Below are 12,984 nucleotides of genomic sequence, written 5' to 3'. Positions count from 1 at the left end.
AGATTAATGATAGAACATATGTTCAGAGAGTGTGTCTGGCAGGGGGGACGTGAGAGAATTTGTTTGGCGGAAGTTTCACCGCAAATGTCACAATACGCGCGCGCGTGCTAAGCGTAGTAATTTTCCCCTACTACAGGCGCACTCGCCGCGTGGGTCTCGGCGGAGCCCCAGGGAAATTCCCTTGACCGATAGGGACGGCCGTGAGGCTGACGGCCCTGTGCCGTATACCCGGCACATCAGGGGTTCAGTCGGCCTCACGAGCGACCGGAGACAGGTCGTGCATAGCCTCCCTCTGGAGGCCGGAGCTTGCGCACGAAGCGCGGGGCGGATCGCCTCATCGACATAGCCCCCACCCGCGGGTGGGCGGAGCTAGCGCGCGAAGCGCGGAGCGTCTCGCTCCAACAACATAGCCCCCACCCGCGGGTGGGCGGAGCCTACACGCGCGAAGTCGCGTAGCGTCATAACGAAGCGGCGAGGACTAATTACCTTCGCCAGCGTTCGTAGACGCAGAGTTTCTCGACCCCAACTAGTTGGGAAGCGAATTTAACGATCGTACGATCGCGTGCAGCACGATCAGCTGATACATTAACCTCAGCACTGCTCCTAGTCCTTCAGCCGCGGGAGCTGGGAGACTCGGGTCTGGGAGCCCTGCACTGCCGTGAAGCAGTAGATAATTGATTGGAGGCCGGAAGGCTAAAAAAGGACAGAGGTGCAGCCACATACAAAAAAAAAAAAAAAAAAAAAACAAGAAGACAATTAACATCATAAGAGAGTGGTGGGCGTGCTAAGACACCTGTTCCAGGTATTTTAGGCACACAGCACAGAGGAATATGTCAGACTTTGAGTGGAGTGAGGAGGAGCAATCCCAGGACCTCGCTGCCAGCTTCAAGCAAGTGCTAGGTAGCTCTCTTATGGATGCAGTGGCAGAAGGGGTGAGACCCCTACAAGAAAGGCTGGAGACCTTAGAAGCGATACTCTCGCAGCCAAAGACCAGCACCAAAGTGGATAAGCGCACGCCCACAGAACCCTTGAAGGAGGGGCATAAGGGGAGTAAGTTAGCCCTAAAGAGGAAATCCTCTGACGACCCCCGGGGCTCATATGAGGAGGCGATAGAAAAGGCCTCGGAGGTGCCTGACGCTTTTGCTAAGCTCAAGGAAGCGTACCTACAAAAGCAGGCAGTGCCGAACCTCACGACCCCCGCTCCAGGGGAGGACAATATTGGAGAAGACCTTGGCTCGGAGGAAGAGCTAGTAGATGAGCAAGGCTCTTTAGGGGATGAAGAAGCCGAGGAAGAGGAATGGACTAGACCCAGTGGGGGCAAGAAAGCGAGGAAGGAGAAACACCTCGTAGAGAACGAGGAGGATATGTTCGACCCAGACAGCATACGTAATCCAAGGTCCACCGAGTGGCAACCATCCCCCCGAGTGACTCAGTATATGGCGGCAAGATTGCGCAAGCCACTAGACAAGGAGGTGAGACAGCGCCTGCGGGCAGAGTGCCCGCGCCCGGATTTGCCAGGAAAGGTAGCGGAAGCACCGGAGCTCGACCCAAAAATGCTGACCTTTGTAGCCAAGACGAGCAAGGACCCCCGGAAGGGGATTGATAGATCCTGGAAATCCTGTCAGGAGAAGTTATTAGATTTAGCAGGCCCGCTCGCAAAAATTATGGACCTCGCAGAGAGGGAGAAGGACACGGGTGAAGAAGTTGATCCGGAAGCCCTTGCAGGGTGGGCTCAGAGAGCCGTCTGCCTGCTTGGAAACGCGAATTGCCATCGCGTCAGAGAGGAGAAAGGGCCTATTGCTCAAGATAGACTCAAAATTGAGCGATCTGTCGTCATATGAAGCAGGGGAAGGCGCACAAGGCCTCCTGTTCGGAGAGACCTTTGGGAAGGAGATGGGCCGGTTCGTAGGAACATTCGCGTCGCTAGAGAAGGCCCAAGCATCTATTCGCAAGATATTCCCCAGTAGAGTTTTTGGAGGGACCGGCCGCTACAGAGGTCGCGCTGCCGGTCGCTACCAAGGAGGGAGAAGACCTCAGAACACCAGGGCACAATACTGGGAGAGCAAGAGCCAAGACACCTTCTTCCCGTCCAGGGGGAGATTCCCAAGAGGCCGAAGGCCCAGAGGATCGGGAAGAGGCCAAGGATTTACGCCAGGTGAGAGCGATTATGTATCCCCCAGTAGGGGGGAGGACGCGCAGATATTTAGAGAATTGGCGCAAGCTTTCAAGTGATTCCTGGATACTGCAGACCGTCAGCGGTCTGCATCTAGATTTCATAGAGACCCCAGTGCAGCGATACGAGCCGCGGGGTCAGAGATTAGAGCAAGCGGAACAAGCATGGCTAGACAGCGAGATAGCACAGCTAGTCACCAAGCAGGCGATAGAGAAATGCGAGACAGCCCCAAAATTTGTGAGCAATATGTTCCTAGTGCACAGGAAGGAGAAGGTACGCCCGGTGATAAATCTCAAAGAGCTGAATGGCTGGATCGTATATCGGCACTTCAAGATGGAGGGCGTCCATCAGCTCAGAGACTCCCTAAGAGAAGGAGATTGGTTGACGCGTCTAGACCTAAAAGACGCTTACCTCACAGTACCTGTTCTCGAGGAATACAGACCATTTCTAGCTTTTCGCTGGCGAAGTCGATTCTGGCAATTCAAGTCGATGCCATTCGGTCTTGCTTCGGCACCATGGGATTTCACAAAGCTAATGAAGCCAGTATCGGCAGCAATCAGGGAGAAAGGAGTAAGGCTTATTATCTACCTGGACGATCTCCTGCTTCTTGCAGAAGATCGGGAGGTATTAGTATACCAAACGAGATGGGTGCAGGACCTTCTGGCCTCGCTAGGATTCCTAGTGAACACAGAGAAATCAGATACCATACCAGCGCAAAGGTTAGATTTCCTGGGATTCATTCTAGACACCAAGAAAGCGACCTTAGAACTTCCAGCTCGGAAGATGAGAGACATCAAGAGAGAGATCAGAGTATGTTTAGAGAAGCAACAAGTATCTCTCAGGACATTAGCGAGAATAGTTGGGCTTCTAGCAGCATCTATCCAGGCCATTTTTCCGGGGCCACTGCACTACCGTGCACTGCAGAGATTGAAAATAAAGCATCTGCAGCTAGGTCTGAAGTACCATCAACAAGTGCCGCTGGATCAGGACTCGATTACAGAGCTAGAATGGTGGTTAAAGAATATGGACGCTTGGAATGGGCGAGCCATATTCGGAGACAAACCGGACTTGATAATAGAGTCGGATGCCAGTCGGAAAGGCTGGGGAGCCAGATGTGGGTCCTTACAGACCGGAGGCAAGTGGAGCGAAGAGGAGCTTCGTCTACACATAAACTGCCTAGAGCTCCTAGCAGGATCATTCGCGATCAAAGCCTTTACGAAAGAGAGAGTGAAATCTTGTGTCCTGCTGAAGATGGACAACATATCAGCAGTGCGCTACATCAACCATTTGGGTGGTACGAGATCCAAGATGCTCGCAGAGTTAGCGAAGGATCTGTGGCATTTCTGCCTTCGATCAGGGACGTCAGTGACAGCAGAGTACCTGCCAGGGACACTGAACGTCGTAGCAGATTGGAACTCGCGGTACCTGACGGATTCCAGCGATTGGAGGCTGGATCCAGCAGTGTTTCAGAGACTAGACACGAGATGGGGACCATTGCAAGTAGACCTATTTGCTTCCCGGCTCAATAAGCAGAGGAGCAGCTATTTCAGCTGGAGGCTGGATCCGGGAGCGCTAGGAACAGACGCGTTTCTGCAAGAGTGGATAGGAGGTCCACATTACGCTTTTCCTCCCTTTGTGATGTTGAGCAGAGTATTGGCGAAATGCCGGAGGGAGAAAGCAGAACTAGTTGTAGTAGCACCATTATGGAAGTCTCAGGTGTGGTTCCCCACCCTAATGGAACTAGTATCAGACATTCCCAGAGTCCTCCCCGACGAGGAGCGACTACTCACGGACCCAGCTGGGTCGTGTCATCCTCTGAGAGTGAGAGGGACACTCCCGCTAGTCGCGTGCAGGATATCCGGAAACGGTGGGCCTTGCCAGGAATTTCGGCGCAGGCTGCTCAGCTTATCGCTGAATCCTGGGCTCCATCCACTAGGAGGAGCTATGACTCAGCTTGGGCAAAATGGACAAGCTGGTGCAAGGACAGAGGTGTTCATCCCGTTTCGGCACCTGTAGTGGAGATTCTGAACTTTCTAGCAAACTTATTACAGAGCGGGAGAGCTTTCCGTACTATAGGAGTGTACAGATCGGCGATTTCTGCGGGTCACACGCCATTAGAAGGCGTCCCGGCAGGAGAACATCCTGCGGTGGTTAGGCTCATCAGAGGAGCTAGATTTAAAGCGCCGCCAGAACCCAAGTATACCACGACATGGGAAGTGACGACAGTGCTGCGCCTACTAGCGAGTTGGCCGACCAATAAATATCTTTCGCTTAGGCAATTATCTGGAAAGCTAGCGATGTTGCTATGCTTGATCTCCTGCAAGAGAGTATCGGACGTAAGAGCACTAGAGGTTAATAGACGATCCTTCGGGCCGGAGGGAGTTACATTCTCCATAGTCAGAAGGACCAAGACAGGGACGTCTACGGTACATTACCCGTATTTCCCGAGTAATTCGAAATGGTGCGTAGCACGATGCATCAAGGAGTACGAGAATAGAACGGCAGAGTATAGAGCAGCAAGTACCACTCAGTTATTAATAGCGCGCAGGAAGCCCTATCACGCAGTTGCATCAGCTACCATCGCAAGATGGGTCAAGGAAGTTATGCATGCAGCAGGTCTGAATGTGAGCACGTATGGAGCTCATTCGGTGAGGGGGGCTATGGCCTCATCCGCCGTGAGAGCAGGAGTGCCTTTGAATGAGATAATGCTGGCGGCAGACTGGTCAAGCGATAGGACTTTTAAAGAATTTTACTTTAAGCCAGCGGAGAGTTTAGCAAGTACGGTGTTGGGTAAGCTTTGAACAAGCATAATGCTTGCCTCCAGTCTTGTCATAGAATGTAGATTACCCCTGCTATCTGCGCAGGGAGTATTAATTCTATTAAAGACTAGGAGGCGAGCATTAAATTCCCACCCGAGTCTGGTACTGTGTATACGATGGCAATGCTTTATTATGTATCAGTACGAGACGTTGCACCACCCTAACATAATCTTTTGTTGATCTTTTCATAGGAGAGGATCAGAAGAATAACTGATGGTGAGGACAGAGCAGAGAGAGTGAGGAGCCCAGAGCCTTTGCAGCAATTAAGTTAAAAGTCCAAGAGAGTCTTCGCACAGTTGTCGAGGATCAGTTAGAGACTTTCAGAGCGAGTAAAAGCAGAGGAGGAGCCCAGGCACAGGAAGTGGATTGTGACTGGTGGAGGGAGCATGGACTACAGAGGTTCATGGATTGTGTAGTTTTGGACAAGAGAAAAGTTGCTAGTTTAAGACACTTTTTCATGATGTGTTATATATGTTTGTTGAACTGCTGAAGGGTAGAAATAAAAGAAGATGAAGCATAATGCTCGCCTCCTAGTCTTTAATAGAATTAATACTCCCTGCGCAGATAGCAGGGGTAATCTACATTCTATGTCAAGACCCAGAGGCAAACGATTATGCTTTCTCTCTTCTTTACTTTCTCGAGCAGCAAAACTTCAACAATATATCAACAAAACATAAAACTACAATCCCCAGCGTAGTCTTTGGTAGTTCATATTGCTATTGGTCCTTTAAAACACGTGACCTTTTTTTAACCAATAGTCCATAACCAGTCATATAAACAGTCCACCATCTTAACTCATCCTCTTTCTTTGCTGCTCGGGCAGCAAGTCAAGTGCACTTTTGCTTATCAGTATACATTTTACAGAAAATATTGTGATTCTGTGGCTGCGCTAGCATTGGGGGCTCAGCTCAAGAGCAGCATTTTTGTTAGCATTTGCAGAGCGTATCCGCAGTCTGTTAACTTTATTCACACGGTCTCATCAGAGCAGAGGCTCCGAGGACCGCAGAACTCAAGGCCGACAAGCAGGGGGCATTACAGTCGTGCAAATTGGTCCGAGGCGCGTCAGGAGCATTACAGTTCCTGCGGGCCTCTGTGCAGACTTCTGTGACCTTGAGTGGTGCACACGCCAAAGGAGAGCTGATTCTTATTAGACTGTGCACGTGCCCTGTTCAAGGTAAGTGGAGTGGCCAACGCACGCAGAGCATGTGTGTATACCGATGTATCAGGCTTCTGGCAGAGTGAAACAGTGCCACATGATGGGCAATAAGTGGAAAATACAAACATAATATCTGACCGGCACTGTACCCTTTACAAACTATTTGGCAGAGCTCTAGCCATTAATCCTGGTTCACTGCACACATTTTATGTGATATATATGGCCAGGAACCGGCCTAGGAATCCTGTGTTTTTGGTTTCTGTGAGCAATCTCCCATTAGGAAACTATAAAGAATGCCCAGCTCCAGTGAGGAAGGGAGGGCTCAAGTCAGCCAAAAGATTGTCCAGCCCAATATGGGGCAGGTCACACAGAAGGCTGGGGGAGCCAGTTTGGGACAGGGGTCCCACCAGGTCTCTCTAATGGAGCACTGGTTTAAATTTTCTCAAGGTATGTAATACTTCAGAGGAGTGAGTGGACATGGGAGAGAAAAAGGGGGAAGGAAAAGAGCCTGTAAAGCACAAGAGGCCAAGACCCCCCTGAGCACACCACAGAAAGTGAAAAGTAAGAGGAAGACAGTGAGATCCAGAGTGAAAGAGCGCAGGTGGCTGGATGTATCCTCAGAGAGCTCAGGTGAATAGGAGGTAGACGACTGGCAAAATCATTACTCTGAGGAGGAAGAAGAGGCAATATCGTCCTCCAGTGAAGAGGGGCGTAAAAGAGCTCCTATGAAAAGGAAGGCTGCAGACATAGAATAGGAATCCGGGGATGATTTTGACCCAGATGCCCTCATACACCCACGGTCTGCTGAGTGCGAACCCCTCACTAAAATAGTGGCATATTTGAAAAAGCATTTTAGAACGCAGCTAGAAAAGGAGGCCAGAAACAAGCTCAGGGCGGAATACCCGAGGCCTCATTTCCCAGAAGGGATAGAGTAAACACAGGAGATTAATAACTGGATGGTAACGTTTATGGGCAGATATGTAAAGGATATCAAAAAAGGTCTCGACAGGTCCTGGCGGTGATGCCAGGGAAAGTTCCTTAATGTGGTTGGACCACTAACTAAAATATTACAAATAGCTGCACAGGCTAAAGAGAAGATCGAAGAAATACACCCAGCGATATTGGCAGGCTGGGCCCAGATAGTGATTTGCCTGTTGGGTAATGCCAACAGTGCAATCACTTAGGAGAGGTGAATATCAATCCTTGTAAATATCAACCCTAAGCTCAGTGAGTCAGACACATCTGAGGCAGCTGCGGCTGCTAAAGGGAAGCTATTTGGCGACTCCTTCATAAAGGAATTCACAAAGTTCGACAACTCCTACACCGCCATAGATAAAGCTCAGACATCCCTGAAGAGGGTTTTTGGTAAACACATTTTTGGGCGGCCTGGCAGAGACAGGGACCGCTCTGCCAGCCACTATACATACAACAGGTCCTTCAATGATAGGAACCAGTGGAAACCCGATGATCGAAAACCCAACTTGTTCTTCCCATTGTGAGGAAGAGGAAGGGGCTGGAGACAGGCTGATAGTCAACAACAACATAACCCAGGTGAGAGTCGAAACTCATGCGCAAAAGATTAGAGAGGAGATACCCGCGGTAGGCGAATGACTAGCGCAATGCGTAAAGAACTGGTACCTCATATCCTCAGATGCTTGGGTTATAGATACCGTCTAAGACTTTCATATAGACTCTCATGCCATTCAAGTACAGGCAAAGTGGTCAAACGAGTCGGTGCAGAGCGCAGCAGACAGCTCACTACTAGATACAGAAATAAGGGGACTAGAGCAGAAAGCTGCCATTGTACGGGTGACAGATCCATCAGGGATGTTCTTAATCAATATGTTTTTAGTAAAAGTACAACACAAACTGAGGCCAGTTACATATCTGAGGGAGCTGAACAGCTTTGTGGTCTACAGGCGCTTCAAGATGGAGTGTCCTCCTAAGAGACATCTTACAACAAGGGGACTGACTAGTCAGGATAGATCTCAGGGATGCATACTTGACAGTACCCATTGACGCAGATCAGAGGACGTTTCTAAGATTCTGATAGAAGGAACAGATATGGGAATTCACACATTGGCACTTCGGGCTGGCGTCAGCTCTGTGGTGTTTCACAAAGTTGATGAAACCAGTGGTGCGGTATCTGAGAGAGCAGGGAATACGACTGATCATTTACCTAGATGACATATGTTTAATTTGTCAAGACAGGGTGTGCTCCGCAGGGTGTGTTACTATGATTGTTTTTTTGGTGAACCGGGAGACATCTCTCCTGCAACCGAAGCAGACCATGGAATTTTTGGGATTCACGAAGGACACGTCTGTAGGAATGCTGAATCTCCCACTGAGCAAAGTGAACAATATCGAAAAAGAATGAAGGAATACTCTATCAAAAGAGGTGATGTCATTAGGAGAGATTGCCAGACTTGTGGGACGCCTGGCATCATCAATCCAGAGGATTGGAGACAATCCCAGGATGATACATTCACATTACCAAAGATCTCAGATAGTCTCAAGATGGCAGACACATCTTTTGAAGGTTTGGTCCTCCCCTCAGCCCCCCAATCATCACAGGTGAACCAATATAGTCCAATCAATCCAATTCCCCCACAAATCCCCCAACACAGATACAGCATCTCACAAAGAGGCTAGCACAAGGAAGGGCTTAACAGGCTATATTTACCCAGGCTGTCACTCAGACAGTGTGGATGTTTGGAGAATGAACGAGTTGGAGAGGGTTAGTGAGCAGAGTGGGTTTTCAAAAAAGAGGGGGAAGAAGGAGGTACTTAGATGCATGTGGTGGAGTTGAGAGGGAATAATCTCAACATTAGAAGCCATTTCGAGGACTTCATGAAAGGACGGTATAGGAGGGATACAACTGGTCCCTGCAATGGGGTGGGGGGGGCGCCATTCTAAAGGTGTCTGGTCTATGGTGGAAGGAGATACAAGCACATGGTGACACATCATGGAGGGTCGTCAAGTGCAGCTCAGAAGTAGCCAGGTGAGCAGAAGGGAAAAGGAGTAAGGACACCAGGAGAGGGATGTCACAGTTCCCCTTCAGGAACTTTGTGCGACATGTGGTTAGCCCAAGATACATGACTCTACTATACGTTCACTGTGAGACTTATTCTGGATATATTGAGTTGGGAAATAAAGCCTCATTGCCTACACAAGACTGAAGTGGGGAAGAGTTGGGGAAAAAAAGAAGGAGGAGGAACAAAAAAAGGAGCAGAAGAAGGAAAGGGAAAGGAAAGGAAAGGATAGGCAGAGAAAAATGTGAGGCGGTAAAAGGAGGAAGAGGACACAGGAAAAAAGGAGGCAGAAAACAGAGAAAGAGGAGACAGAAGGAAAAGGGAGGAGGAAAGGTATGTGAAAATGAGGTAAGTAGTGGGAAAAGGAGGAAGACAAAAAATAAATGGAGGAAACGGAACAGAAGAAGGAAAAAGATGGAGAAAAAGAAGGAAAAGAAGAAATGGGTACAAGAAATATAAGGAATAAAGCAGGCACAAGAGGAAAAATTAGAAGGGAAGGAGGAGGAGCAGGAGAGGTAGACGGAAAAAGGGGAGAAATGTCAGAAGGGGAAGAGATGGAGGACAGGGTGGAACAGAGGAAGTGGAGCAGTGACGGAGAATGAAGGATACAAGTGGAGGAGCGGGAAGGAGGTGAAAAATAGGAGAATGAAAAAGATTTGGAAACCCATTTAATCCGCAGCCTGTGGAGGAAAAAGAGACACCTATGTTCAATCTGGTGCTCATGATGGATGACTCCGGAACTTCCGGTAGACAATATCTATGGCTTTATTGGCGAAGATAAGTTCTTCAGCTAACTTCTGCAGCTACAAGTACATATAAGACAGGACACACCTACCGGCCACTTCCCTCAACCCAGATAAGTCCCAACTGACACACACATGGAACATTCATTCAAACCCACTCACTCAACATTTTCAGACCTAGCATTCACTCTGCATACATCAACCTTCCATCTCACAGTGTCCACATTAGAAAATGGTGTCTGACAATCCTCTCTGGTTCTCATTGAAGGTTTAAATACAGTAATGGAATCTTCTCAATTGCAGAGCTGCTCAACTATACCCAGCCCTCTTTCTCGTGACAAAGGCATGTTAATACTGTGCCAGCTTGGCCAGTTATTTCTTATGGTCTGGTATGCAAATCTCATATACCTTTGGTTTTCAAGGTTCTTTTTTTTAAAAGGATCCCTGAGGTGATCGGCTCTTGGAACATCATGACTGATTCAAATACCATAACCCCTACTAGGGATAAAAAGAGCTTTTTCTTTGCTTCATCATCAGTTGAACCAGATATTCATTTTAAGCTCAAAACTGTCTATCATGACCCAATAGTCTCAAGTGCACATTAGAGAATGCATGCTCAAAACTTTGACCTCTTAATTAACTCAAACTTAGAGCTCATCGCTGTTAAGGAAATGTGTCTCTGAGATTTCTCTGGACCAGCTACTGCTGCTTCTTTACCTTCAGAATACTAGATGAAAATGTAATATTAAGTTTGAAACCTACAAACTGCCCTAGAGATCCTTATAACTTTCAGGTTATTAAATTGTGTGCCGACATGCTGTTGTCCTCATCATGAATATCATCAACAGCTCCTTTCAATCCTCTACTGTACCTGATAGCCTAAAGGTGGTTTGGGTTACTCCGTTAATAAAGAAGCCTTCATTGGATTCTGATAATCCAGGCAACTACAGACCAATTGCCGATGTCCCGTTTCTCTTAAAGGCGCTTGACAAGGCTGACAAAAATGAACTCCAGGAGCATCTGGAAACACCGCAAATACTGGAGATAGTCAATCAGGTTTTTGCGATCTTTCTGCAGAATGTGACACCCTCAACCACTCTTTTCTGTTACATTGAATAAGGATATCAGCTACGGTATCAGACACATCAGCAGAATGGTTTAATTCCTTTCCTATAAACAGAACCTCAAGAGTGAAAATAAAAGAATATCTGTCCAAGTCTGAAATTTTGACTTGTGGAGTTCCGCAAGGCTCATGAGTCTCACCCTTGATTTTTAATGTGTATGTCAAGCCACTGCATAACCTGTTGATTGATATGGGAGTTACCTTTCAAAATAAATTATCCTTATAACACACATATCGTTTTCCAGTTATCTGGATCTTATGATGACTATGCAGCTTCTATCCATATCTACTTTTCAGACTATTGCCGATTGGATGTCATTACATTGGCTGGGATTGAGCCAATCGAAGACCGAAATTATTTTTATCCTGCCTTGATAGGCTCTTAGGAAAAACCTTTCCAGGTCTCTCGAACAACCTATCCCTGGTTCTATGATTTGAAGATCAGATCAAGTAAAAGCATTGGGTATGATCCTCGATTCTGTTTTGTCATTAGTTCTGCAAATCAGTAACAGAACAAACTCTACGAGTTCTTATTTAATGATTTTAAAACAAATTAGACCTCTCATATCAGAAAACGACTCTGCCACTCTTTCACAGGCTATTACAGGAGCCAAATTAGACTACTGCAATTGCCTTCATGCAGGATTACCCAAAATGTCCTTTCAATGTTTACAATGTTTACAAATGCTTCAGAATGCAGAAGCTCGCATGGTGTCACATATCGGTAGATGTGCCCATATTACTCCAGCATTGAAAAGACTCCATTGCCTCCCCATAGAAGGCAGGATTAAGTTTAATCTATTGACCCTCATCCATAAGACCATTTATGGCACGGGCCCGAACTATATGAACTATATGAAAGGGCGATTTGCATTGCGCCGTACTAAGAGACCGCTAAGATTGTCTCTCACTCGGTAGCTGGAAATCCCTACATGTGATACATTCATGGCATATGGACGTTCCAGCACATCACTGGGTGTTAAATTATGGAACAACCTACCCCTGGACATCAGGAAGATATTGGGCCTCATGACAAGTTTGCCGGTCTGGAAAAAAGGGTGCCAGTAAGCTCATCGGAACCCTTGTTTCCGGACCTGAAAATGTCCGGGCGCTATGCCCGACAGGTCTGACTCTGCTGGGCAAAGCGGTCACAGTAAACAAACCCATCATGGATCCCCAGCGGCACTCCTGCAGTACCCGTTATCCTTTTGCAGGTGTCTCGCCTTTTTTCAGGTAAAATACGCCTGCCTCCTTCAGCACAGTCTGCTCTTGGGTGTCTGCCTTTGGTTCTGCTTCCCGCTTCGGCCACTTTGAATCTCTCGTCTTCACCTTCACTTTTCACTTAAAGATACACCATTTTTAAATGTCCTGCACAGCTGATTCCATCAGAAACAGGAGGTGTCATACATGTTTTGTGTATATAAAGTGTGAATGGTATCCTTTCTAGGTTGTTTGGCAAGAAGGGTTTATGTTTTAAGCTGGAAGGATTTGTATAATGACAACATCCCATCAGAAATTCAGGCATTATAGGGTCTTCTTCACATGGAAGGGAACAATGGAGCGTCTCTTCTGATGGGGTCACCACATCTCCCCGACAGCCATATCCTCCTATGTTATCCTCCCTCATTATACCACCCCCAGGGTCAGGATCAGGTAGTGGCTTCTGTCCCATAGCCACATGGAAGGAGATTTTAGGCTGGGATCAGTGATAACTCCACAGGATTCATCACATCTCTCACCACTGGCTTCTTGCCTGCATGTCCTATTTCACTAGCTCACACTGACCCTGCTTTCTCTATCTCTATCGCTCCCCCTCGCTGTCCCGCTACTGCACCCTTCGCCTCATGCTCTCTCTCTCTCTCTTCCTCATCAATACATTGTATCCCATGTGCAGCAAAACAAGCATCTGTGAGTTGGGAGATGAGGGGGAGGGTTAGG

Source organism: Ambystoma mexicanum, chromosome 12 (assembly GCF_040938575.1).
Source record: "Ambystoma mexicanum isolate Mex_15411 chromosome 12, UKY_AmexF1_1, whole genome shotgun sequence".
NCBI lineage: Eukaryota > Metazoa > Chordata > Amphibia > Caudata > Ambystomatidae > Ambystoma > Ambystoma mexicanum.
The sequence above is the reverse complement of the archived record's forward strand: the minus strand, read 5'-3'. Positions refer to the sequence as shown.